Source organism: Oncorhynchus keta, unplaced genomic scaffold, assembly GCF_023373465.1.
Source record: "Oncorhynchus keta strain PuntledgeMale-10-30-2019 unplaced genomic scaffold, Oket_V2 Un_contig_3942_pilon_pilon, whole genome shotgun sequence".
Taxonomy (NCBI): domain Eukaryota; kingdom Metazoa; phylum Chordata; class Actinopteri; order Salmoniformes; family Salmonidae; genus Oncorhynchus; species Oncorhynchus keta.
The window spans coordinates 84,949-110,000 of NW_026287517.1; the positions used below are offsets into that span (position 1 = coordinate 84,949).

Genomic DNA, 25,052 nt, shown 5'->3' on the forward strand with positions numbered 1-25,052 from the left:
GACAGGACTCTAGACATTAGGGGAAACACTGTAGCGTGATGTAGAAGTACAACCCTGGACAGGACTCTAGACATTAGGGGAAACACTGTAGCGTGATGTAGAAGTACAACCCTGGACAGGACTCTAGACATTAGGGGAAACACTGTAGCGTGATGTAGAAGTACAACCACTGGACAGGACTCTAGACATTAGGGGAAACACTGTAGCGTGATGTAGAAGTACAACCCCTGGACAGGACTCTAGACATTAGGGGAAACACTGTAGCGTGATGTAGAAGTACAACCCCTGGACAGGACTCTAGACATTAGGGGAAACACTGTAGCTTGATGTTTGTGTGTGGCCCCTGCAGGTACAGCTAGGGGAAACACTGTAGCGTGATGTTTGTGTGTGGCCCCTGCAGGTACAGCTAGGGGAAACACTGTGGCGTGATGTTTGTGTGTGGCCCCTGCAGGTACAGCTAGGGCAAACACTGTAGCGTGATGTTTGTGTGTGGCCCCTGCAGGTACAGCTAGGGCAAACACTGTAGCGTGATGTTTGTGTGTGGCCCCTGCAGGTACAGAAGAAGAACTACCGTGAGGAGAAGAAGAGAGCCACCAAGGAGCTCCTCAGCACCATCACAGACCCCTCTGTTATTGTCATGGCTGACTGGCTCAAGGTTCGACTTGCCCTGCTTCTTGTTTCTGGACTGTACACAACGTGGGCAATGTGCTGCAATTACTTGAATATTACTTTACATGCAACAAACTATAAAGCCATAAGAATCTGCTATAATCTATTGAAGTTTCTCCAGAATTTTCACAAGTGCCCTTGTTGATAGAAGTTTCCAACAAAATAAATATATATTTGAACATAGTTTATTAGACATGATGATATTTGGTGTATTTTATGTCTGAGTGTGTGTGTTTGGCCACGTGTCTGCATTCAGACGGGGTACTCTGAAGAGCTGGACCAAGCTGTGGTGTGTGCTGAAGCCGGGGGTTCTTCTCATCTACAAGACCCATAAGAATGGCCAGTGGGTGGGCACGGTGCTGCTCAACGCCTATCGAGAGACCCTCAAAGAAGGACGGCTTCTGTTTCAAACTCTTCCACCCTCTGGAGCAGTCCATCTGGGCAGTCAAGGTAATAAAAATAGTACATTTATTTTATATAGAGCTTTTCATTAGAACAGCGTCTCAAAGTGTCTTTTAAAAACAACAACAACACAACTTCAGATAATGATGATGAGATGGAGAGCGATAGAGTTTCTAGTCAGACCTGCACAATGGCCTTTAGGTAAGGGAGACATCATGTCATTTAATGGAGTGGTATGAGCACATCTGTAAAAGCCCCTTGTCCCAAATGCTGGATCAGACAGGATAATGTAGAACAAAAACATCAATCTGTCTGCACACTGGTATAATACTCTGGTATAATACTGCCTAAGTACATTTTGTTCAGACAGAGCTAATCCACTCCCTACGCCATGGCCTTTCTGCCATCTTCACTTGTGAACATTCAATCATTCTCTCTTGATCCTGATTCCATCCCTTTACAGCTAAAGCTGACTGGTGTGTGCTGAAAGCCGGGGTTCTTCTCATCCTGATTCCATCCCTTTTACAGCTACCCATAAGTTTGTATCCTGGCCAGTTTGTATCCTGTTTGTATCATGTTGCTAAGCAACCGTGTTTTGTTTGTCCAAACAAAACCAGTCTTTCAAAAGTTGCTGGCTCACATATAAATTCTCCAACTAAATACAATTCCAACCACAAAACTTCTTAGTACAACAACTTGTCTACCTAACAGCTAAATGTTTGTTTTTGACTTTGTTAAAATTCATATTTTATTTTCGAGGGCATGTTTTCATGGAAAATGTAATGTTAAACCACCAATAGTAGGGGTTTATGTTTAGAAACAAAAGGGTCACCTGCACAACTATGGGGCAAACAGACAGACTGGATTAGATTGTTGACCCCATGTTAACTATGTTTCAGCTCCAGTGTTTTTGAGAAACAACTATGGGGCAAACAACTAATTTGACCCCATGTTAACTATGTTTCAGCTCCAGTGTTTATTGAGAACACAACTATGGGGCAAACAGACGGGTTGGATTAGATTGACCCCATGTTAACTATGTTTCAGCTCCAGTGTTTATTGAGAACACAACTATGGGGCAAACAGACGGGTTGGATTAGATTGTTGACCCCATGTTAACTATGTTTCAGCTCCAGTGTTTATTGAGAACACAACTATGGGGCAAACAGACGGATTGGATTCATTGTTGACCCCATGTTAACTATGTTTCAGCTCCAGTGTTTATTGAGAACACAATCTGGGGCAAACAGCGGGTTGGATTAGATTGTTGACCCCATGTTAACTATGTTTCAGCTCCAGTGTTTATTGAGAACACAACTATGGGGCAAACAGACGGGCTGGATTAGATTGTTGACCCCAAAAACTATGTTTCAGCTCCAGTGTTTATTGAGAACACAACTATGGGGCAAACACGGGTTGGTATACCCCATACTATGTTTCAGCTCCAGTGTTTATGAGAACATACTATGGGGCAAACAGACGGGTTGGATTAATTGTTGACCCCATGTTTATGTTTCAGCTCCAGTGTTTATTGAGAACACAACTATGGGGCAAACAGATGGGTTGGATTAGATTGTTGACCCCGTTAACTATGTTTCAGCTCCAGTGTTTATGAGAACACCCTACGCCACGGGTTGGATTTTGTTGACCCCATGTTAACTATGTTTCAGCTCCAGTGTTTATTGAGAACACACTATGGGGCAAACAGAATTCATTTTGACCCCATGTTAACTATGTTTCAGCTCCAGTGTTTATTCCATGGGGCAAACAGACGGGTTGGATTAGATTGTTGACCCCATGTTAACTATGTTTCAGCTCCAGTGTTTATTGAGAACACAACTATGGGGCAAACAGACGGGCTGGATTAGATTGTTGACCCCATGTTTATGTTTCAGCTCCAGTGTTTATTGAGAACAGAACTATGGGGCAAACCGTGTTTTGATTGTTGACCCCATGTTAACTATGTTTCAAACCAGTGTGAGAACACAACTATGGGGCAAACAGACGGGTTGCTGATTGCTGACCCCATGTTAACTATGTTTCAGCTCCAGTGTTTATTGAGAACACAACTATGGGGCAAACAACCATTGTTGACCCCAAAACTATGTTTCAGTGTTTATTGAGAACACAACTATGGGGCAAACAGACATTAGATTGTTGACCCCATGTTAACTATGTTTCAGCTCCAGTGTTTATTTTTGGGGCAAACAGACGGGTTTGATTAATTGTTGACCCCATGTTAACTATGTTTCAGCTCCAGTGTTTATTGAGAACACAACTATGGGGCAAACAGACGGGTTGGATTAGATTTTGACCCCATGTTAACTATGTTTCAGCTCCAGTGTTTATTTGAGAACACAACTATGGGGCAAACAGACAATTAGATTGTTGACCCCATGTTAACTATGTTTCAGCTCCAGTGTTTATTGAGAACACAACTATGGGGCAAACAGACGGGTTGGATTAGATTGTTGACCCCATGTTAACTATGTTTCAGCTCCAGTGTTTATTGAGAACACAACTATGGGGCAAACAGACAGACTGGATTAGATTGTTGACCCCATGTTAACTATGTTTCAGCTCCAGTGTTTATTGAGAACACAACTATGGGGCAAACAGACGGGTTGGATTAGATTGTTGACCCCATGTTAACTATGTTTCAGCTCCAGTGTTTATTGAGAACACAACTATGGGGCAAACAGACAGACTGGGGTTGTTGACCCCATGTTTATGTTTTGCTCCAGTGTTTATTGATGGGGCAAACCCTGGATTAGATTGTTGACCCCATGTTAACTATGTTTCAGCTCCAGTGTTTATTGAGAACACAACTATGGGGCAAACAGACGGGTTGGATTAGATTGTTGACCCCATGTTAACTATGTTTCAGCTCCAGTGTTTATTGAGAACACAACTATGGGGCAAACAGACGGGTTGGATTAGATTGTTGACCCCATGTTAACTATGTTTCAGCTCCAGTGTTTATTGAGAACACAACTATGGGGCAAACAGACGGGTTGGATTAGATTGTTGACCCCATGTTAACTATGTTTCAGCTCCAGTGTTTATTGAGAACACAACTATGGGGCAAACAGACGGGTTGGATTAGATTGTTGACCCCATGTTAACTATGTTTCAGCTCCAGTGTTTATTGAGAACACAACTATGGGGCAAACAGACGGGTTGGATTAGATTGTTGACCCCATGTTAACTATGTTTCAGCTCCAGTGTTTATTGAGATTGTTGACCCCATGTTAACATGTTTCAGCTCCAGTGGGGCAAACAGACGGGTTGGATTAGATTGTTGACCCCATGTTAACTATGTTTCAGCTCCAGTGTTTATTGAGAACACAACTATGGGGCAAACAGACGGGTTGGATTAGATTGTTGACCCCATGTTAACTATGTTTCAGCTCCAGTGTTTATTGAGAACACAACTATGGGGCAAACAGACGGGTTGGATTAGATTGTTGACCCCATGTTAACTATGTTTCAGCTCCAGTGTTTATTGAGAACACAACTATGGGGCAAACAGACGGGTTGGATTAGATTGTTGACCCCATGTTAACTATGTTTCAGCTCCAGTGTTTATTGAGAACACAACTATGGGGCAAACAGACGGGTTGGATTAGATTGTTGACCCCATGTTAACTATGTTTCAGCTCCAGTGTTTATTGAGAACACAACTATGGGGCAAACAGACGGGTTGGATTAGATTGTTGACCCCATGTTAACTATGTTTCAGCTCCAGTGTTTATTGAGAACACAACTATGGGGCAAACAGACGGGCTGGATTAGATTGTTGACCCCATGTTAACTATGTTTCAGCTCCAGTGTTTATTGAGAACACAACTATGGGGCAAACAGACGGGTTGGATTAGATTGTTGACCCCATGTTAACTATGTTTCAGCTCCAGTGTTTATTGAGAACACAACTATGGGGCAAACAGACGGGTTGGATTAGATTGTTGACCCCATGTTAACTATGTTTCAGCTCCAGTGTTTATTGAGAACAAATACATTTGCATAACGAGCACTTGTCTCTCATATATATTGTTAAAGTTGTTGTTTAGCTAGATAGCACATTTGTGCCTTATTAGCATTGCCATGAAATCAGTCGAAACACCTCAAAACAAGATATGGTATCAAGAAATAAGCTGAAACGAGCCAGTTACAATTCCCCACATGGTAGCTTCTTGTCATTGTAGCTCGCTATTTGACCTTCCAGAATCTCAACATCTCACAGACTTCTGCCCCATTGAAGCGTGCACATTGTTTTCGTGACGTTGTCAACTAACCCGTCTATGAGCACCTCTGCTGTAAATCCAGCGCATATTGAACGTTGAGATTGCCGAAAGGCCAATGTCTTTGGCAATGACAAGGAGTGCAAGGTTAGCTAAAGAGACTGGTGCTCAAGACTATTCAATTACCACAAGATAAAACCTTTTGATTAGCCAGACGCGCTCCATCCTTCACATCCGGGTCAAAGTTCTGCTTCTTTCATTTCAATTAAATACCATTCAACATTGAATTTTTCCCCCTTTTCCTCCCCTGTCAATAAGAATGTTAACATAATGATGCACACAATTAACATTTAAATAGTCTAGCTGAAGGTTCTTCACATTTCAAATCATAATCGCTGAATGTTTTACCTGCTTTATCACATTAGGTTAATCTCTGTGTGAGTGACAGCACTGTTTCATCTACCATGTAAATATGTAGTGAGGGTAGTAGTGACAGTGTAACGATACCCCCTCGACCAGGGATCATCCACTAGATTCAGCCCTGGGATATGTATGTAGTGAGGGTAGTAGTGACAGTGTAACGATACCCCCTCGACCAGGGATCATCCACTAGATTCAGCCCTGGGATATGTATGTAGTGAGGGTAGTAGTGACAGTGTAACGATACCCCCTCGACCAGGGATCATCCACTAGATTCAGCCCTGGGATGCTTTTATTATTGTTGAGCGACTGGTCGGGGGGTCGGAACATAATTACTAATAATTAGTAGACTGTAAATTGACCGCAAGAAGACCAAACAGATATAATATTTGACTAAAACATCATCCTTTCAAACCTTGCTTACATTTGCTTACGATCACATCTCTATCTTATACTTGAGAACAGATTTTCTAATTAAAAATCAATTGGAGCTGATTTCCATTATTTTATGTCCAACAATAAAGAATATCTCTATTTTTTAATTTTTTATTTATGTTTGGGAGGCCAAATAAAACCACCTGCTGGCCCCAGTTGGGGAACCCTGCCCTAAACCTCTTGTCTTTAGTACGCACGACATGTCACACCCTTACCACTGTAAAATGGACTATGGGTTTATCCCAAATGGCATCAATGGGCCCTAGTCAAAAGTAATGCACTTAATAGGAATATCAAATCATATTTTATTTGTCACATGTGCCAAATACAACAGGTGTTGACCTTAACGTGAAATGCTTACTTACAGAATATTTACATAATAAGAACCAGACTATGGTGCCATTGGGATGCATGCACGCCATATGAATGACCCTCCAACCAATCAATAAAGGGATTGTTAAACAAAGCATCCTCCCTATTGGACGGCCAAACTGGACATCAGTGTTGTCAAAGGGACTTGCCAACAGGACCCATTCTTTCACCCTAGGGGAATGTGAGGAGTCATGTTCAGCTACGCACGCACATACACACACACACACACACACACACACACACACACACACACACACACACACACACACACACACACCTTCCCATGGGCTTTGGCTTGGTGATCGCTGTCAGTTTACCAAACCCTCTCTCTCTCTCTCTCTCTCTCTCTCTCTCTCTCTCTCTCTCTCTCTCTCTCTCTCTCTCTCTCTCTCTCTCTCTCTCTCTCTCTCTCTCTCTCTCTCTCTCTCTCTCTCTCTCTCTCTCTCTCTCTCTCTCTCCCCTTCCTCCCCCTCCTCTCTCTCTCTCTCCCCGCCCCTCCTCCTCTCCCCCTCCTCTCTCTCTCTCTCTCTCTCTCTCTCCCCTTCCTCCTCTCTCTCTCTCTCTCCCCCTTCCTCCTCTCTCTCTCTCTCCCCCTCCTCTCTCTCTCTCTCTCTCTCCCCCTCCTCTCTCTCTCCCCCTCCTCTCTCTCTCTCTCCCTCTCTCTCTCTCTCTCTCTCTCTCTCTCCCCCTTCGTCCTCTCTCTCCCCCTCCTCTCTCTCTCTCTCCCTCTCTCTCTCTCTCTCTCTCTCTCCCCCTTCGTCCTCTCTCTCTCTCTCCCCCTTCGTCTCTCTCTCTCTCTCTCTCTCTCTCTCCCCGCCCCTCCTCCTCTCCCCCTCCTCTCTCTCTCTCCCCCTTCCTCCTCTCTCTCTCTCTCCCTGCCCCTCCTCCCCCCCCTCCTCCTCTCTCTGTGTGTCAGGGTCCTAAAGGAGGCGGTGGGTTCCATCACACAGCCATTACCCGGCAGCCACCTCATCTTCCGCGCCACCTCTGAGTCAGACGGTAAGAGACAGGACGCTGATGTGTTTTCAAATTTGTTCAATATAGTTTTCTCCCACCAATGATTGAATGCTTTAGTGTCTGCAATCTGTGTGTGCGCGTGCGCATGCAAGTGTTTCCTGTTCTTCCATGTGTGTGTGGTTATCTGTATGTGTGTAGGACTCTAGTGTAGCCTGTCAACTCCCCTGTCTCCTCTCCACCAGGCCGTTGTTGGATGGATGCTCTGGAGCTGGCTCTGAAGTGCTCCGGCCTCCTGAAGCGGACCATGATCCGTGAGGGCAAGGAGGAGCTGGCCAGCACGGCCGGGGAGAGCTCCCAAATTAACTTCTACAGCCTGCTGAGAGCCCACAACATGCAGGGTTTCCAGTGAGTCTGCCAGTCTACAGTACGGTCTCTCTGCTCTAACCCAGCCTACAGTACGGTCTCTCTGCTCTAGCCCAGCCTACAGTACGGTCTCTCTGCTCTAGCTCAGCCTACAGTACGGTCTCTCCGCTCTAGCCCAGCCTACAGTACGGTCTCTCTGCTCTAGTCCAACCTACAGTACGGTCTCTCTGCTCTAGCCCAGCCTACAGTACGGTCTCTCTGCTCTAGTCCAACCTACAGTACGGTCTCTCCGCTCTATCCCAGCCTACAGTACGGTCTCTCTGCTCTAGTCCAGCCTACAGTACGGTCTCTCTGCTCTAGCCCAGCCTACAGTACGGTCTCTCCGCTCTAGCCCAGCCTATAGTACGGTCTCTCCGCTCTAGCCCAGCCTATAGTACGGTCTCTCTGCTCTAGCCCAGCCTACAGTACGGTCTCTCTGCTCGAGCCCAGCCTACAGTACGGTCTCTCCGCTCTAGCCCAGCCTATAGTACGGTCTCTCTGCTCTAGCCCAGCCTACAGTACGGTCTCTCCACTCTAGCCCAGCCTATAGTATGGTCTCTCTGCTCTAGCCCAGCCTATAGTATGGTCTCTCTGCTCTAGCCCAGCCTACAGTATGGGCTCTCCACTCTAGTCCAGCCTACAGTACGGTCTCTCCGCTCTAGCCCAGCCTACAGTACGGTCTCTCTGCTCTAGCTCAGCCTACAGTACGGTCTCTCCGCTCTAGCCCAGCCTACAGTACGGTCTCTCTGCTCTAGTCCAACCTACAGTACGGTCTCTCTGCTCTAGCCCAGCCTACAGTACGGTCTCTCTGCTCTAGTCCAACCTACAGTACGGTCTCTCCGCTCTAGCCCAGCCTACAGTACGGTCTCTCCGCTCTAGCCAAGCCTACAGTACAGTCTCTCTGCTCTAGCCCAGCCTACAGTACGGTCTCTCCGCTCTAGCCCAGCCTACAGTACGGTCTCTCCGCTCTAGCCCAGCCTACAGTACGGTCTCTCCGCTCTAGCCAAGCCTACAGTACAGTCTCTCTGCTCTAGCCCAGCCTACAGTATGGGCTCTCCGCTCTAGCCCAGCCTACAGTACGGTCTCTCTGCTCTAGCCCAGCCTACAGTACGGGCTCTCCGCTCTAGTCCAGCCTACAGTACGGTCTCTCTGCTCTAGTCCAGCCTACAGTACGGTCTCTCTGCTCTAGCCCAGCCTACAGTACGGTCTCTCTGCTCTGGCCCAGCCTATAGTACGGTCTCTCTGCTCTAGCCCAGCCTACAGTATGGTCTCTCCACTCTAGCCCAGCCTACAGTACGGTCTCTCCGCTCTAGTCCAGCCTACAGTACGGTCTCTCTGCTCTAGTCCAGCCTACAGTACGGTCTCTCCGCTCTAGCCCAGCCTACAGTACGGTCTCGCTGCTCTAGCCCAGCCTATAGTACGGTCTCTCTGCTCTAGCCCAGCCTACAGTACGGTCTCTCTGCTCTAGCCCAGCCTACAGTACGGTCTCTCCGCTCTAGCCCAGCCTACAGTACGGTCTCTCTGCTCTAGCCCAGCCTACAGTACGGTCTCTCCGCTCTAGTCCAGCCTACAGTACGGTATCTCTGCTCTAGTCCAGCCTACAGTACGGTCTCTCCGCTCTAGCCCAGCCTACAGTACGGTCTCTCCGCTCTAGCCCAGCCTACAGTACGGTCTCTCTGCTCTAGCCCAGCCTATAGTACGGTCTCTCTGCTCTAGCCCAGCCTACGGTATGGTCTCTCCACTCTAGCCCAGCCTACAGTACGGTCTCTCTGCTCTAGCCCAGCCTATAGTACGGTCTCTCTGCTCTAGCCCAGCCTACAGTATGGGCTCTCCGCTCTAGTCCAGCCTACAGTACGGTCTCTCCGCTCTAGCCCAGCCTACAGTACGGTCTCTCCGCTCTAGCCCAGCCTACAGTACAGTCTCTCTGCTCTAGCCCAGCCTACAGTATGGGCTCTCCGCTCTAGCCCAGCCTACAGTACGGTCTCTCTGCTCTAGCCCAGCCTACAGTATGTTCTCTCTGCTCTAGCCCAGCCTATAGTACGGTCTCTCTGCTCTAGCCCAGCCTACAGTACGGTCTCTCTGCTCTAGCCCAGCCTACAGTACAGTCTTTTGAGCTGTTGTGGTCTATTTCCATGTGCTTTGTGAGGATACATTTCCCCTGAGACGACTGGTTGTCTGACTGGTTGTATCTGTTATCTGTGAATGCATCGGAGTTGATTGTAGTTTATAAAGATTGCATGTGTTCTCCTTTTCGAGAGGAGAGCACTGTCTTCTTGAGGCTTTGAACTTTCAAAGGATCTGTGTTGTACTGGGGGATTTGGCTGCTGTGGAGAATTTCTGTGCTTTTGTCAACTCTGCAGGGATTGCTCAAAAAGAGCTTTATGCAGTAAGGCATGAGGAGCTCTGTATTCATGCACCGTGCTATTGGTAGTGGTAATGGCAAGTTATCTTTCAGTATGTTGTTCATTAGTCCACTGTTAGTACAATAACAATTTGTTTTGCATTTCAGCAGCAGTCAGGTTTTCTAGATGCACTTTCAGTGCAGAGCAAAAACTGTGATGATTGTGTTTAGCAGAAAGTGTTGAGTGTGAACTGTCCTTTGAATCCATCCTCCTTGTTATTCCCACTAGGTTCAACGACAGTGACCAGTTCAAGGACCCGGACCTGTACTCAGACAAGTCGGACCGGGAGGGGAGCAGGACCACGAGGAGTCAGACGTGGAGGGTCTGGGGAAGAGCGAGGAGAGTGACAGTGACACGTCGGAACGTCAGGATGACTCCTACATTGACCTTGACCCCAACGAGGCCCTGCAGGAGACTCCGTACCTGGAACAGTCCCAGGAGGAGCTGGGAGAGGTGAGGAATGATGATGAGCGTAGTCAGTACCGCTGGCTCTTATTGGTCAGGGGGACTGAGCCCAGCTTACTCTGTATAAATGCATCTGATTGGACAAGCGATGTGAGAATTTTCCCCCAAGGAAAGTTTGACTCAGTAACATTGGAGAGAATCGGCTTGATTTGATATTTTTTAAGATTTAAGACCTCAGAGAATTTTCTTAAGAGAAAATAAGTGGCATTTCCTTCGTTTAAGATGAGGAAGAGTTAGATGATACTGGGAACTGAATGAGTTCTGAATCAGAGAGGTGTGGGGGCTGCCTTAATCACCATCATCGGCGCCTGGGCAGCAGTTAACTGCCTTGCTCAAGGGCAGAACGGCAGATTTTTCCACCTTGCCAGCTCGAGGATTCGAACCAGAGACCTTTCAGTTACTGGCCCAACAGTCTTAACCGCTAGGCTTGCCGCCGCTACACTTTTTGAACGAGAAGTGAAGGGAGCAGAGTCGAGGCGTCCATCAAGAGTGGTGTGTGTGTGTGTGTGTGTGTGTGTGTGTGTGTGTGTGTGTGTGTGTGTGTGTGTGTGTGTGTGTGTGTGTGTGTGTGTGTGTGTGTGTGTGTGTGTGTGTGTGTGTGTGTGTGTGTGTGTGTGTGTGTGTGTGTGTGTGTGTGTGTGTGTGGGCAGCAGTCTTCAGAGTGAAGCCTCAGACAGCCCTTAAATCAGCCTGTCTGTGATCTCTCTAACCCTCTATCTCTGTCTTATGTCCCATTGTCTAACCTCTTTTATTTTTGACACGTTGGAACCTCAATTGCAATAGACAAGTAATCAGGACGTGCATCTCTTCTGCCACAGTTCTGCTGCAGTATGTAGAATGTTATACGTGACAAAACCGCACTCCGTTAGGATTGGACAACAAGTCTTCAGAGGTTTGATGGAGATTCGTAAATCATTTGTTCATGATTCTGACATCTTCAGCACTATTAATATAGCCTCAGCCAAGTGCCACAGGCAGGGCATGAAGAAATGATATTTGAAAGGGGGGTGTTTGCGCTTGTATGCCTGCCTGAGTGAAATCCCTCCCAGCTGTTCTGTGGTGAATTAGAATTGTCATTTTCGATAGCTGGAATCATACAGCCAGCAGATGTTAAAATGGGAAGAGCAATGACGTGAATAATGAACTGATTGATAACTGATGAAGTTTTTCAGACAGGAGAGATGTTCAAACTGAATAATGTCACGTTGGAGCAACTCCATAATGTGCTTGTATCATATAGGTATATACTCCAACCCTATGTGAATACTGTGACCTTACATAGCCCATCACCTAGCGACCTCATCAACAGGTGTGGATCTCTTGGCGCAACAGCTACGATGTTGGCTTTACAGTTGCTGAAGCGGCTTCAGGACCCGGTCAGGACTAACACCAGAATTCATTGCACTATGAAAGTGTGTGTGGTGTGTACAGTAAATCACCAAACCTTTATATGTGTGTGTCCCAGGCTGGTGAGGCCTCCCAGACAGAGACGGTGTCGGAGGAGAATAAGTCTCTGATCTGGACGCTGCTGAAGCAGGTCAGGCCTGGGATGGACCTGTCTAAAGTGGTCCTGCCCACCTTCATCCTGGAGCCACGCTCCTTCCTGGACAAGCTGTCCGACTACTACTACCATGCTGACTTCCTCTCTGAGTAAGTACTGCTACCATGGTGACTTCCTCTCTGAGTCAGTACTGCTGCCATGCGGACTTCCTCTCTGAGTCAGTACTGCTACCATGCTGACTTCCTCTCTGAGTCAGTACTACTACCATGCGGACTTCCTCTCTGAGTCAGTACTACTACCATGCTGACTTCCTCTCTGAGTCAGTACTACTACCATGCTGACTTCCTCTCTGAGTCAGTACTACGGTTGTAATGATGTAATTTTAACTAGTATTGCCTGCTGGGACAGTACTACCAAGCTGACCAATCAAAGGTCTTATATAGTAGGACAGTATAGTCAGACCTGCCAAAGATACTGACAAATATTCAAAGATGTATCTTTAACTTGATTTAGGTCCTCATTGCGATTTGTTGTTGATCATTTCCAGGGCAGCTGTGGAGGAGAATGCCTACAACAGGATGAAGAAAGTAGTGAAGTGGTATATCTCTGGATTCTACAAAAAGCCACAGGTGATTAGAACATTCACTTAAAATCACAGTTTCAGCAGGGTCATGTTCATTAGGAAAACAGTGGAAAACATTTTTCTAAAAAAGAAAAGTAAATGTTTCTTACTGGATAGGACCTGGTCGTCCCTCTATTTCAGTCCATTTCTTCTGTTAGGTGCCTAATGAACGCGACTCTGTTCTGGATGTGACAAGATGTCCCTCGGTATCTCTACCATTCAGCGGACGTATCTAAAGCTCAGTTTTTCCTCCTTCTGAAAACCAGGGCCTGAAGAAGCCATATAATCCCATCATCGGTGAGACCTACCGCTGCATGTGGCTCCATAGCAAGACCAACAGCAAGACATTCTACATTTCTGAACAGGTAACAGAGCCAGGAGGGGAGACTGCTCCCTAGTATGTGATTGTCTGATTGGGGTTTTTAATCTGACATTTGAGCAATTGATTCACGTTGTAGTTAGTATGTAAATTATGAATGTGTGGGGGAGTGGATAGATGGATCGACGGGTTGGTGGATGGATGGATGGATGGATGGATGGATGGATGGATGGATGGATGGATGGATGGACGGATGGACGGACAGATGGACGGATGGACGGATGGATGGACCGGTTGATGGATGGATGGTTTGATGGGTTGATGGATGGATGGATGGATGGATGGATGGATGGATGGATGGATGGATGGATGGATGGATAGTGGATGGATGGTTTGATGGGTTGGCGGATGGATGGATGGGTTGGTGAATGGATTGTTTGGTGGATGGATGGTTGGGTAGGTGGATGGATGGTTGATGGATGGATGGACGGGTTGGTGGATGGATGGATAGTGGATGGGTGGTTTGATGGGTTGGTGGATGGATGGATGGACGGGTTGGTGGATAGATGGATGGACCGGTTAGTGGATGGATGGATGGTTGATGGATGGATGGACGGGTGGTGGATGGATGGATGGATGGATGGATGGATGGATGGACGGGTTGGTGGATGGATGGATGGACCGGTTGATGGATGGATGGATAGTGGATGGATGGTTTGATGGGTTGGTGGATGGATGGATGGATCGACAAGTTGGTGGATGGATGGTTGGGTTGGTGGATGAATAGATGGATAGTTTGACAGGTTGGTGGATGGATGGATGGTTTGATGGGTTGGTAGATGGATGGACAGGTTGGTGGATGGTTGGACGGGTTGATGGATGGGTGGATGGATGGTTGGACGGGTTGGTAGATGGATGGACAGGTTGGTGGATGGATGGTTGGACGGGTTGATGGATGGATGGATGGTTGGACGGGTTGGTAGATGGATGGACAGGTTGATGGATGGATGGATGGTTGGACGGGTTGATGGATGGATGGTTGGACGGGTTGGTGGATGGATGGTTGGACGGGTTGATGGATGGATGGTTGGACGGGTTGGTGGATGGATGGATGGTTGGACGGGTTGATGGATGGATGGTTGGACGGGTTGATGGATGGATGGTTGGACGGGTTGGTGGATGGATGGATGGTTGGACGGGTTGGTGGATGGATGGATGGATGGATGGATGGTTGGACGGGTTGGTGGATGGATGGATGGTTGGACGGGTTGATGGATGGATGGTTGGACGGGTTGATGGATGGATGGATGGTTGGACGGGTTGATGGATGGATGGTTGGACGGGTTGATGGATGGATGGTTGGACGGGTTGATGGATGGATGGACGGGTTGATGGATGGTTGGACGGGTTGGTGGATGGATGGATGGATGGATGGATGGATGGATGGTTGGACGGGTTGGTGGATGGATGGATGGTTGGACGGGTTGATGGATGGATGGTTGGACGGGTTGATGGATGGATGGTTGGACGGGTTGATGGATGGATGGTTGGACGGGTTGATGGATGGATGGTTGGACGGGTTGATGGATGGATGGTTGGACGGGTTGATGGATGGATGGTTGGACGGGTTGATGGATGGATGGTTGGACGGGTTGGTGGATGGATGGATGGTTGGACGGGTTGATGGATGGATGGTTGGACGGGTTGATGGATGGTTGGACGGGTTGATGGATGGATGGATGGGTGGATGGATGGATGGATGGATGGATGGATGGATGGATGGATGGATGGATGGATGGTTGGACGGGTTGATGGATGGATGGACGGGTTGATGGATGGATGGATGGATGGATGGATGGATGGATGGATGGACGGGTTGGTGGATGGATGGGTTGTTGGATGGATGGATGAAAGAAGGAATGTGATTCTCAGAAGGTCTAGACTCTACAACATGACATCTTCTGGTAGACTGGCTATGATCAGGGCTAGCTTCCAGTACCTGTCCTCCTGACCTTAGACCAATCACCTTCTCTCCCTGTCAGGTGTCCCATCATCCTCCAGTGTCAGCGTTCTACGTCAGTAACAGGAAGGACGGCTTCTGTCTCAGCGGAAGCATCCTGGCCAAGTCCAAGTTCTACGGTACAACACACACTCATGTACACACACACACACACACACACACACACACACACACACACACACACACACACACACACACACACCTACCAAACAGCAAATCCATATAGATAGATACGTCGGGCATGTCTAGTTAAAAGTGGGAAGTGAATATTTGGTAACACATTTCTGCTGAAAACAAAAATAATAATAATTATAAAGGCGCACCCAACAAATGTTTTATCTGTGTTAACACCCTTTCCTGGGTGTTGTCATGACGATGTGTCTCTTTGCAGGAAACTCCTTGTCGGCCATATTGGACGGAGAGGCTCGGCTCACATTTCTCAACAGAGGAGAAGACTACGTCATGAACATGCCCTACGCCCACTGCAAAGGTCTGACCTCTTACTGACTGGAGTCTTACTGTGAAAGCAACACACATTGCATTAAGTAAGGTCTGACCTCTTTTACTGACTGGAGTCTTAATGTGAAAGCAACACACATTGCATTAAGGTCTGACCTCTTACTGACTGGAGTCTTAATGTGAAAGCAACACACATTGCATTAAGGTCTGACCTCTTTTACTGACTGGAGTCTTACTGTGAAAGCATCACACATTGCATTAAGGTCTGACCTCTTTTACTGACTGGAGTCTCACTGTGAAAGCATCACACATTGCATTAAGGTCTGACCTCTTACTGACTGGAGTCTTACTGTGAAAGCATCACACATTGCATTAAGGTCTGACCTCTTACTGACTGGAGTCTTACTGTGAAAGCATCACACATTGCATTAAGGTCTGACCTCTTACTGACTGGAGTCTTACTGTGAAAGCATCACACATTGCATTAAGGTCTGACCTCTTACTGACTGGAGTCTTACTGTGAAAGCATCACACATTGCATTAAGGTCTGACCTCTTACTGACTGGAGTCTTACTGTGAAAGCATCACACATTGCATTAAGGTCTGACCTCTTACTGACTGGAGTCTTACTGTGAAAGCATCACACATTGCATTAAGGTCTGACCTCTTACTGACTGGAGTCTTACTGTGAAAGCATCACACATTGCATTAAGGTCTGACCTCTTACTGACTGGAGTCTTACTGTGAAAGCATCACACATTGCATTAAGGTCTGACCTCTTACTGACTGGAGTCTTACTGTGAAAGCATCACACATTGCATTAAGGTCTGACCTCTTTTACTGACTGGAGTCTTACTGTGAAAGCAACACACATTGCATTAAGGTCTGACCTCTTTTACTGACTGGAGTCTTACTGTGAAAGCAACACACATTGCATTAAGGTCTGACCTCTTTTACTGACTGGAGTCTTACTGTGAAAGCAACACACATTGCATTAAGGTCTGACCTCTTACTGACTGGAGTCTCACTGTGAAAGCAACACACATTGCATTAAGGTCTGACCTCTTTTACTGACTGGAGTCTTACTGTGAAAGCAACACACATTGCATTAAGGTCTGACCTCTTTTACTGACTGGAGTCTTACTGTGAAAGCAACACACATTGCATTAAGGTCTGACCTCTTTTACTGACTGGAGTCTTACTGTGAAAGCAACACACATTGCATTAAGGTCTGACCTCTTACTGACTGGAGTCTTACTGTGAAAGCAACACACATTGCATTAAGGTCTGACCTCTTTTACTGACTGGAGTCTTACTGTGAAAGCAACACACATTGCATTAAGGTCTGACCTCTTACTGACTGGAGTCTCACTGTGAAAGCAACACACATTGCATTAAGGTCTGACCTCTTTTACTGACTGGAGTCTTACTGTGAAAGCAACACACATTGCATTAAGGTCTGACCTCTTTTACTGACTGGAGTCTTACTGTGAAAGCAACACACATTGCATTAAGGTCTGACCTCTTTTACTGACTGGAGTCTTACTGTGAAAGCAACACACATTGCATTAAGGTCTGACCTCTTACTGACTGGAGTCTTACTGTGAAAGCAACACACATTGCATTAAGGTCTGACCTCTTTTACTGACTGGAGTCTTACTGTGAAAGCAACACACATTGCATTAAGGTCTGACCTCTTACTGACTGGAGTCTTACTGTGAAAGCAACACACATTGCATTAAGGTCTGACCTCTTTTACTGACTGGAGTCTTACTGTGAAAGCAACACACATTGCATTAAGGTCTGACCTCTTACTGACTGGAGTCTTACTGTGAAAGCAACACACATTGCATTAAGGTCTGACCTCTTACTGACTGGAGTCTCACTGTGAAAGCAACACACATTGCATTAAGGTCTGACCTCTTTTACTGACTGGAGTCTTACTGTGAAAGCAACACACATTGCATTAAGGTCTGACCTCTTTTACTGACTGGAGTCTTACTGTGAAAGCAACACACATTGCATTAAGGTCTGACCTCTTTTACTGACTGGAGTCTTACTGTGAAAGCAACACACATTGCATTAAGGTCTGACCTCTTACTGACTGGAGTCTTACTGTGAAAGCAACACACATTGCATTAAGGTCTGACCTCTTTTACTGACTGGAGTCTTACTGTGAAAGCAACACACATTGCATTAAGGTCTGACCTCTTACTGACTGGAGTCTTACTGTGAAAGCAACACACATTACATTAAGGTCTGACCTCTTTTACTGACTGGAGTCTCACTGTGAAAGCAACACACATTGCATTAAGGTCTGACCTCTTTTACTGACTGGAGTCTTACTGTGAAAGCAACACACATTACATTAAGGTCTGACCTCTTTTACTGACTGGAGTCTCACTGTGAAAGCAACACACATTGCATTAAGGTCTGACCTCTTTTACTGACTGGAGTCTTACTGTGAAAGCAACACACATTACATGAATACCCTTAGAATGATATATGCCCACCTAAATTGAAGTCAGTCAATTCAGGAAGTAAACTGAAATTACAATTCAATAATTAAAAGGAGTCCATCTATTTTTAATGACTTCTTAATAATCTGAAAAGGAGAAGCTGTTTATGTCAGAAGTATTAAACATTTTGGATTTTAAATTCAAATCACTTACTGAATTGACTGCCTTGAGCCCAACCCTGAAGCAACACGTCCCTTTCTTCTACATAGGAAGTAGATTCAACATGACGTCTCTAGTCATACAGACTGACTGGAAAGTCTGTAATACTGGAAATATACTTAACTACTAACTGAATCAGTCCTGATTCACACACTACCAGGGTTTGGGTCAATACGATTTCACATCAGTCAATATGAAAGGAACGGGGAACATTGGAATCAGAATGTCAGTTTACTTCCTGAATGGAATTCATTTAAATGGAATAAACCCTTACACTGCACACTACTGTAGTGTATACTAACTATCCTCCCTCTGTAGAGTACCATCTCTACTGTAGTGTATACTAACTATCCTCCCTCTGTAGGGTACCATCTCTACTGTAGTGTATACTAACTATCCTCCCTCTAGGGTACCATCTCTACAGTAGTGTATACTAACTATCCTCCCTCTGTAGGGCACCATCTCTACAGTAGTGTATACTAACTATCCTCCCTCTGTAGGGCACCATCTCCACTGTAGTGTATAGTAACTATCCACCCTCTGTAGGGCACCATCTCCACTGTAGTGTATAGTAACTATCCACCCTCTGTAGGGCACCATCTCCACTGTAGTGTATAGTAACTATCCACCCTCTCTCAGGCATCCTGTATGGCACCATGACTCTGGAGCTGGCTGGCCAGATCACCATTGCCTGTGAGAAGACGGGATACAGTGCCCAGCTCGAGTTCAAACTCAAGGTAGGAGGAAATAACTTGTTCTTTAGCCTCAATCATTAGGCTTTTAGTCTTTAATGAACAAAAGCTTCAAACTGCATTAAGCCGTTTTAGTCCTATAAACTCTAATGAAGCTGTAGATGGGAGGGAGAGGGGGACAACCCTCAACTTGGAGAGCTACAGGACCCACCTGCAGGCTTTTGCTCCAGCCCCAATGGAGCACAACTGATTCTGCTAATTAGCTGCTCAACAGGACCTTCATTATCTGAATCAGGTGTTTTAAAGTGGGGTTGGAACAAAAGCCTGCATACCCAGTACCTATCCAAGAGGAGGGTTGCCTGACCCACCCCTGTGCTGCATCTTGAACTTCAAAATACCAATGTGATGAATCCTCCTTTCTGGAACACTTTATTTTACAGCCTTCTACTTACCAGGTAAAACTTATATAGTACTTGTTTTAGTGGTAGCTTCCTAGAGTAATAGTATAGTTAGATTAGTAGCTATGTACACAGTTGTTTCTTTTAAGATACAAGCATCAATATGTCCCATTTGGTACCAGGTAGTTACCAAGACGGTTGGATTCTCTGAGGTCATTACCAGAAATGATCCATTGGTGCCATGTAACATGGTAACCATGTCTCCACTTTGATGCCATGTAAATACCAGGTAAGAACCAGGTTAAACAGGGCTGTAACATAAAGCGTCACCCTCCCCTCTCTTTTCAGCCGTTCTTGGGTAACAATGACAGTGTAAACCAGGTTTCTGGAAAGATCAAGCTGGGGAAGGAGGTGCTGGCTACGCTGGAGGGACACTGGGTAAGTTCATTATGTCTCCAACAGAAGGAAAACTGACAAACAGTTTGGGACTAGAAATGCTTATTTTTGTTTTCTGTTGCAAACGTTGGTGCCCTAATGAACACGACCCTACGCTTCTCTTTAATAACCTCCTTGGGCTAGGTGGGGTGCTAGTGACCCACCTCGACAATATCCGGTGAAATTGCAGAGCGCGAAATTCAAAATACAAAAATCGTAATATTAAACATTCATGAAAATACAAGTGTCTCACATTGTTTAACATCTTAACTTCTGGTTAATCCAACTGCTTTGTCAGATTTCAAAAAGGCTTTACGGCAAAAGCATACCATGCGATTATCTGAGGACAGCGCCCTGTATACAAAAGCATTTAAAACATTTTCCAAACCAGCAGAGGCGTCACAAAAGTCAGAAATAGAGATAAAATAAATCACTTGCCTTTGAAGATCTTCCTCTGTTTGCAATCCGAAGGGTCCCAATTACACAACAAATGGTCGTTTTGTTCGATAAAGTCCTTTAAATCACAAAAAAGTCAGTTTAGTTGGCGCGTTTGATTCAGTAATCCACCCGTTCCACTCGTTCAACATGCATACAATGGAAACCCAAAAGTTAACAATAAACTTTGTCCAAACAAGTCAAACAACGTTTCAAATCAATCCTCAGGTTCCCTGATATGTAAAGAAACGATAACATTTAAGACTCAATGTAATATGTTCAATACCGGAGATAAATAACGGAGTGCTCAACCTCATCCACGCCCCACAAGACTACAGTCCAAATGAGAGCCACCTTGAAAAACTTCAATTACTAACTCATTTTTCAGAAAACAAACCTGAAACCCTTTCTAAAGACTGTTGACATCTAGTGGAAGCCATAGGAACTGCAATCTGGGAGGAATTCCTTTGAATGTCCCATAGACAATCATTTGAATGGGTGGTGACCTAAAAAAAAAGAAATTCCGAATGGATTCTCCTCGGATTTTCACCTGCCATATCAGTTCTGTTATATCACAGACATTATTTTAACAGTCTTTGAAACTTTAGAGTTTTTTTCTATCAAATGCCACCAGCTATGCATATCCTAGCTTCTGGGCCTGAGTAACAGGCAGTTTACTTTGGGCACGTCTGTCATCCGAACTTCCGAATACTGCTCCAAGGAATACCTAGGATAGGGTAAGCCACATGCATTGAATTAGTTTTAAAGCTTTCGAAGTATGGAAAGTTATTTTCCACCCCAAAGGTCAAACTGAGACTGTTAGTTTGTCAGGGTGACAGGCTGCGTACACAGTATATCATAATATCTGTTCGTTTGTCATGGTGACAGGCTGCATACACAGTATATCATAATATCTGTTAGTTTGTCATGGTGACAGGCTGCGTACACAGTATATCATAATATCTGTTCGTTTGTCAGGGTGACAGGCTGCATACACAGTATATCATAATATCTGTTAGTTTGTCATGGTGACAGGCTGCGTACCCAGTATATCATAATATCTGTTAGTTTGTCACGGTGACAGGCTGCGTACACAGTATATCATAATATCTGTTCGTTTGTCAGGGTGACAGGCTGCATACACAGTATATCATAATATCTGTTAGTTTGTCATGGTGACAGGCTGCGTACACAGTATATCATAATATCTGTCAGTTTGTCATGGTGACAGGTTGCGTACACAGTATATCATAATATCTGTTAGTTTGTCATGGTGACAGGCTGCGTACACAGTATATCATAATATCTGTTAGTTTGTCATGGTGACAGGCTGCGTACACAGTGTATTATAATATCTGTTAGTTTGTCATGGTGACAGGCTGCGTACACAGTATATCATAATATCTGTTAGTTTGTCATGGTGACAGGCTGCGTACACAGTATATCATAATATCTGTTAGTTTGTCATGGTGACAGGCTGCATACACAGTATATCATAATATCTGTTATTTTGTCATGGTGACAGGCTGCGTACACAGTATATCATAATATCTGTTGGTTTGTCATGGTGACAGGCTGCGTACACAGTATATCATAATATCTGTTAGTTTGTCATGGTGACAGGCTGCGTACACAGTATATCATAATCAATATATTTTGTTATTTGGGTTTCTGCTGGATCCAGCTGGCTTTTACTGTGTTCTCAAGCTGGGCCTCAGACAGACATAAGACAGACAGTTTGACATGGTGACAGACAGACAGACAGACAGACAGTTTGACAGACAGACAGACAGTATATCATAAATCGGACTGACAGGACGACAGTATATCATAAAGCGGACTGACAGACATAAACGGACTGACAGGCGACAGGCATAATATCGGTTTGACAGATGACAGGCACAAATCGGACTGAGTTTGTCAGGTGACAGGCACAAACGGACAGACAGTTTGACAGACAGACAGAGTTTGTCAGACAGACAGACAGACACAAATGGACTGACAGACGACAGGCACAAACAGGACTGACAGACAGACAGACAGTACAGGCACAAACGGACTGACAGACAGACAGACAGGCATAAATCGGACTGACAGACAGACAGGCACAAATCGGACTGACAGACAGACAGACAGACAGGCACAAATCGGTTTGACAGATGACAGGCACAAACGGACAGACAGACAGACAGACAGGCACAAATCGGACTGACAGACAGACAGACAGGCACAATATCGGACTGACATGGTGACAGACAGGCACAAACGGACTGACAGACAGACAGACAGACAGGCACAAACGGACTGACAGACGACAGGCACAAACGGACTGACAGGCGACAGGCACAAATCGGACTGACAGGACGACAGGCACAATACTGTTGGTTTGACTGACAGGCGACAGTATATCACAAATCTGGACTGACTGACAGCCAGACACAGACTGACAGACAGCCAGACACTGGACTGACAGACAGCCAGACACAGACTGACAGACAGCCAGACAGACAGACTGACAGACAGACAGACAGACACAGACTGACAGACAGCCAGACACAGACTGACAGACAGCCAGGCACAAACTGACTGACAGATGACAGGCACAAATGGACTGACAGACAGCCAACGGACTGACTGACTGACAGCCAGACACTGACTGACTGACAGCCAGACACTGACTGACTGACAGCCAGACACTGACTGACTGACAGCCAGACACTGACTGACTGACAGACAGACAGACAGACTGACAGACAGCCAGACACAGACTGACAGACAGCCAGACACAGACTGACTGACAGCCTGACACTGACTGACTGACAGCCAGACACTGACTGACTGACAGCCAGACACTGACTGACTGACAGCCAGACACTGACTGACAGACAGCCAGACACTGACTGACAGACAGCCAGACACTGACTGACTGACAGCCAGACTGACTGACAGACAGACACAGACTGACTGACAGCCAGACACAGACTGACTGACAGACAGCCAGACACTGACTGACTGACAGCCAGACACTGACTGACTGACAGCCAGACACTGACTGACTGACAGCCAGACACTGACTGACTGACAGCCAGACACAGACTGACTGACAGACACAGACTGACTGACAGACACAGACTGACTGAGCCAGACACTGACTGACTGACAGACAGACAGCCAGACACAGACTGACTGACAGACAGCCAGACACAGACTGACTGACAGACAGCCAGACACAGACTGACAGACAGCCAGACACAGACTGACAGACAGCCAGACACAGACTGACAGACAGCCAGACACAGACTGACAGACAGCCAGACACAGACTGACAGACAGCCAGACACAGACTGACAGACAGCCAGACACAGACTGACAGACAGCCAGACACAGACTGACTGACAGCCAGACACAGACTGACTGACAGCCAGACACTGACTGACTGACAGCCAGACACAGACTGACTGACAGCCAGACACAGACTGACTGACAGCCAGACACAGACTGACAGACACAGACTGACAGACACAGACACAGACTGACAGACAGACTGACAGACACAGACTGACTGACAGACAGACTGACAGACAGCCAGACACAGACTGACAGACAGCCAGACACAGACTGACAGACAGCCAGACACAGACTGACAGACAGCCAGACACAGACTGACAGACAGATAAATGGGTCAATGTTAGAACCAACCACTCCTCTGCATAACTGTCACCTCAGTCATTCTATCTCACACCTTCCCTGGCTTTCTGGGTAATTACCCCGGCCGGTTCTGTGTGTGTGTTCATGCGCGCGTGTGTGTGTGTGTACGTGCATGTGTGTGTGTTAGCCATGTCCTCAGATCGGTCAATGCAGCTCTCTCAGCCTGTTTAGGAGGACTGTCTGAGTTTGCTCAGCAGTCAGATTAGCTGTACCTAAACATCACTACCACTGCCTCCATCCCATAAAGGCACCCTATTCCCCATATAGTTCACTACTTTTAACCAGGGCACATAGCCAGGTTGTTTTGGGAAGTCAGGGTGATGGAGCACTTTGTGTCTAATAAGAAGCAGTGGTTGTTGGCAGATAACAGGATGTCAGACAATTTGGTGAGTGATTGAACGTTTGTCTGCTTGTTGTGTAGATGTTTTTGTATTTCTCTGTGTGTGTGTTTCTCATTTAATGTTTTTTGTCTGAAGGTGTGTGTGGGGGGGGGGGCTAACTGTGTTAACTGGGTCTTCCTGTGTGTCTGGCTCCTCCAGGACAGTGAAATCTTCATCAACGATAAGAAGACCGGGGTGGTGGATACGTTTTGGAACCCCACTGCAGAGCTGCGTCAGAGCAGGCTGACACGCTGCACCGTGCCTCCTGAGGACCAGGGAGACTATGAGTCTGAGAGGTATGAAGTGTTGTAACTTTAATGTGTTACACAGTTCATGTTTAAGTTGGCTCATTGAGCTGTATCTGCAGATATTTCTTTGCAGTTGTTTGCATATGTAATTGTATTGGTTTGAATTGAATTACGCTTTTTGACTGCAAGTTCCAGAATGCTTTGCGAGAGGAATGAGAGAGATAACGCACCAATTATGTGCAGGTGCTTAGTGATTGTGGCTGGTCTTCCGACAGAATCTTACCTGCATTGCTCTGTACCCAAACAAAGTTGTTAAATGTATTCTTACGCTTTCGTATCAAACCTGACGTCCCGAGTCATTACTTTGAAGTTAGACTCTTTTCTTTCACTCC

At 46.1% G+C, this 25,052-nt stretch overlaps 1 pseudogene; it reads left to right on the top strand.

Moving 5' to 3' along the window:
- LOC127924311 (oxysterol-binding protein-related protein 8-like) overlaps positions 1-25,052 on the top strand; it is a 77,547-nt pseudogene that overhangs the window by 47,265 nt on the left and 5,230 nt on the right.